The 5,098-nt window shown below is 28.8% G+C and overlaps 1 long non-coding RNA gene across 1 annotated transcript; it reads left to right on the forward strand.

Moving 5' to 3' along the window:
- Positions 1-230: 230 nt before the first annotated feature.
- On the forward strand, positions 231-737 carry LOC114396060. The gene is made up of 2 exons (XR_003663202.1): positions 231-372; positions 470-737. It is a non-coding gene; the product is annotated as an uncharacterized LOC114396060 (long non-coding RNA).
- The last annotated feature ends 4,361 nt before the right edge of the window (positions 738-5,098 follow it).

Consider the following 5,098-nt stretch of genomic DNA (forward strand, 5'->3'; position numbering starts at 1 on the left):
TTAATTTGTTATTCATTGTAATCATTGTAATTTTAGTAGTTTAACATAAAAAATATAAAATTGATTCAATGATACAAGAAGAAAGAAGAAATACGAGAAAGATTCCAAATTCAAATATTTTCAAATAAAATTAACAAACTAGCATTTAATATTTAATCTGACGATAAAAAGATAATTTAATATATAAACAATATTTCTTTAATGTTCAAAAATTTAAAGACAAGGTGAAATACACTCCAACGCAGGATGAAAATTTGGGCGGAACAGTCAAAGGGCACTGTTGAGGCGAATATTTAAAGCAAAATGGTAAAGTCGTGGGTTGATATTGAGTAGGGTGAGTCTCACTCCTTTGGTTGAGGAGCAGCATGGCAGGTTCCAACTTTGAAGTTCGGGTAGACTTTTCAATTTTATTTGTTTGATGGATGTAATTATTGTTCTCCCTTTTTTGGTCTGCTGCGTGTGTTTGTAGTTAAAATTGGCCAAGGGTTCACTTACCATGCACGTAAAGTTGAAGGGAAGCAGAGAGCAGTAGTTTGTCCCAGGACCGGGACGCATCAAATAACCTACTCCTTGCTTGCACGGCCAAGTAAGTCACCATATATAAGATGAATTGGCAACAAACCCTTCTTTTTCTATTTAGTGCATTAATTCAGGTAATTTCATCAGGGCATGTTTCAAGAATTTGAATCATTTTAATTTTGTGATTGGAAATACTACGATAGTTTCTGATTCACTTACTTACGGCACAAAATGGAGGTATACAATGGGGTTAGATGATTAAACTAAAAGGATAGATTCTTTTCTTTTACTAATAAAATTAATATTTACCGATAATTTTATTTTTTTTACACAGAATGTTTAAAGGAGGAAAAAAGTTCTACTCTCATTTGACATATCTTTTCATCTCTATCAAACGATCACTTTTTTACTCTTTTTCATTTTTCTTTCTTTTCTCACTGCGAAGGAATGAATTGTGAGATTCAAACCGGCAAAGGCAACGAGTGAAAGAATTAATTAATGTGTGAAATTGATAGGTGCTAAGTGCCAAATGCTACTACGTAGGATACGATGGCGTGCTCATCCACTCGTTTGTAACTTTTCAACACTATACATACAGGGCATTGGCAAGATTCACATGCCATATATATAAATTGAATTAAAGGACCGTCCCAGTCAAAAATCTCTTGTCCCTTCCATCTGACTCAACACTTTCTTGGGAGAGAAAGTAGGGTAACGTACGAAACCTCATTAGGTAAAGGATTTTATATTTACACGTTTACTTTTTCTTTTATTACCATATTTCTATCCTCTCTTCATTTTTAATATCAAAACTGGGGTAGAGGTTTATCATATTCTCCTCTATTAAATCATATGCCGTGTCAGTTATATAAGCAATACTACCTCAATGAGGCCATCTTAACCCTCTAGTGTGCCTCTCAAAGTTACACCACAATATGTTTAATGCATGTTGTAGACTGGTAGAAGTTTTTTGGCATATTTAAATTAATATTAATAAGGTTGGCTTGATCCATCTTTTAATTCTCAGCCTGGCTTAATAATTAATTCAAAGTAGTTAATAGGTGTTTTATAGCTTCGATTTAGCACATGTTAAACTTAGACCATACTCAACTCAATCTATACCGTAGATTATTAATCACCACGTGGACGCGCTCACACCGGTCACGACTCACGAGCGGCATATAGCAAATGCGTTAAGCAACATCCTCTGCTCTTGTCTCGTTCAAATTCTTCAGTCGGGTATATATGAACATGAACACGAACACGAACACATATTTATAGATGAAGTAATCTTTTGCAGTTTCAGTTAGTTAATTAATTCAATCCCCCTTTTAAATTTCTCGATAAATGCCTGCGTAAGGAAGTGGGAAATGAGATTGATATATTTGCACGTAAACCTATCCCCTTCGTTGAATCTAAAATATCTCAACTTCTTCTCGATTCTCACTAGCATCCGTGGCAACAATCATAGCACAACTTAACCTTATATATATATATAATATAAGATTTGTGTCTTATTATAAGTTTGAAGGTAGTGCATGCATGCTACGAGTGGCAATGATAAGGGCACGTAGCCAAGTTAACTACTTAGAAAATCCTATCTGGAATGAATGAGTTATATTAAATGGAATGGAACACAAGTTGCTAATTAACGATTGTGCATATATATCTTGACATTTCTTTAGCGCAATCAGAAATTCTGCGTCCCATCCCCATATGACTTTTCATTCACTTTATATACCTATCATCACCACGTAGCAATCATGCCAATAAACCCCATCTAATTGCAGTTTTTGATATGGCCATGTCAAATTCTAGCATTAATCATCAAATTAAATAAGCAAATTGAGTTAAAGCGAAATGAATTAAGAAATGCTCTGAGCCGTGAGAAGCAAGTCAAGGCTGTTATGAATCAATATTGTCACAAAAAGTAAAGTATATTAATATATATCTTTATATAATAAAATAAGCATTGTCACTTATGAAAAAAAAAACATAATTTTATTATTGAAAAATGCTTCTTTGTTTTTTAAATTTCTAAAATAAGCATTTTAAAAACTTTATTGTTATGTTTAAAACTTTCTTTCTCTTAAATTAATTTTTACTTTCAAATTTATCATTGCATATTAAATAAAAATATTTTCTTTTGAGAATGATTTAATTCTTAGTATACTTGCTTCTGAAAAACAACACACGCGATCTTTTCTATTTTTATCTTTTAAATGTATTTAAATTAATTATACATATTTTTATAATCTTAAATACTTTCTTTTGTAATGCGTATATTTTAGGCTTATATTAATGATTTATACTTTATTTATAGTTACACAAAGCAATCACACAAATTAAAAATAATAATATTATTATCATAAATCCTTTTATTATTATAATTAATTTTTTAACTGTAAATATTTTTCTAATATCATGCTAACAAATCTCCTAATTTCAAAATAAAAAATATTAAGTATTTTATTTCAAAAATATTAGTTAATAAAATAAAAATAAAATGCTGTAAAAATATTTATTGTATAAAAATCTAAAGGTTATCTAATATTTTATTTTCTATGTGGTTAAAATTATTTTAGTAATTTATTTCTTGTTTCTTAATTAGTATTCGTGTTAGCATAAGATAATATCCTAAAATTTTGGTTGGGAAATAAAAACAAAAAATATAAACAATATTTATTGGGTAAAAATATAAAATTTATCTCATGCATATATATTACGTAATTAAAATTAATTATATAATAAAATTATTCTTTCTTAATTAAGAAACAAATCAAAGATTTGCAAACTCTGTAATGATTCAACGCTAAGGATTGTCGTTCTAATTATTCTGTAGACATATAGTGACGTATCCTTATTACTAGTATTATGAAAACAACAACTTAATTACACAAATGTTGTCCAAGGTATACGAAAATTGTGTTCACAAATTGTTTTGCTTGTTTAGTTGGGTTTCATTATTTTATATATCCGTCTGCGTGCCTAGCTACCAAAGAGACAGAGCATACAAATTGTTTTTCCTCTTGCAATACAAGGAGAGGAGACATTATCATTTTTCACAAGCAAGGTGAAACCAATCATTCAAGACACAAATCTCAACATAATTCCTTCAAAGTTTATTTTCAATTTCACATAATTGCCGGCATTGCGACACTTCCGGCAATGGTTTCAAGCTTTGGACATTTATTTCTGAAAATGTCATTTTCAAAATTATATAATGATAGGAATGCAATTTAGGGTATATTTTTATAAAAATGTATTTGGTTAAATTTAATACTTCACTGTTTTTTTTTTATAAAAAAAATCAAATGATAAGAGTTAAAAGTTTGAGTGAAAAAAAAAACATATTCCTTACTCACCATATGGATATAAATGTAAAAAAATAAATACAAAATCACTTTCCTTAAACAATATTTACTGATTTTTTTTTCTAAAACTTTACTTTTGAAAAAAAAAATGTTCTGTGTGAATAGAGACTGGTATAGCCGAACAATTTTTTATATTTAATAACGGTAAGAAATTTTGAATATAGTATTGCATGCAAATTATCTAAAGTTCTAAACTATTCGTTAATATGTTATTTCTAATTTTTCATTACAATATTACCTGATGGATAAATGTTAGCTCTATTTTGTTTGATAATTTCTTTCTTTTTAAAGACATTTTTTTTATAATTGGTTATAATCTATTCAAAATTATTAATTTTTGTAGTTTTGTTTTATATTTAATGATTCTCTCCTCTAATTTATATTAAATGAGAAACAAAATTATTAAAATTAATAATTTTCAATAAATTCTAATTAATTATATAAAAAATATTTGAGGAAGAATATCTGAAAAAGTGTCATTAGCATTTTGAACTTGTTTGACATTTTGAATTATTTTTTACATTTCGTAATACATGATTTTATTTTAATGTAAATTTATAATTAAAATTAATTTAAGATACCTTTAATGCTTAAATTAATTTTATTATAAATTTAAATTTTAAACTATATGCAAACTAGAAAACGACCCACGTGGCAGAATTTGACAAGATCCGTTCTCACTCATAGCACATAGGATATACAACTTACCTGTCTTCAAACCTTCTAACAAAAGTGGACCAGACTTCACAGATCTCTTTCACATATCAGATCAGATTCTATCCAAATTGACATGAAAAAAAAAAAGAGGCAAAAATTGACTAAATGGGATTAATTTTATAAATTATTTTTCAAAAGTGATTTCTTTTGAAACTAATTTGAGAGGGGATCTTTTTTTGTTAAAGGCATTTCGCCAAGGAGGCTGGCAAAACACGTGGTGGATTCGCTAATGTCACTAGTGAGACAGGATTTCGCTAGGTTGATTGACAATACAATTGGTACACGTGGCATTAGACACAGTGTATTTCGCCATTACGAATGACGAAATACTTTCGGTACGAAAAATTAATTGAACATGGAATGGTTGTAACTTTTGATAGGAATGTTCGTTTAAGGTCCATAATATGTCGAAATGCTCGAAATTGAAGGAGAAATCCCTTGGCAAATACCCAAAGGGGATTTGGTCAACTCATTTTTCCAAAAATAGG

Source organism: Glycine soja, chromosome 18 (assembly GCF_004193775.1).
Source record: "Glycine soja cultivar W05 chromosome 18, ASM419377v2, whole genome shotgun sequence".
Classification (NCBI taxonomy): Eukaryota; Viridiplantae; Streptophyta; class Magnoliopsida; order Fabales; family Fabaceae; genus Glycine; species Glycine soja.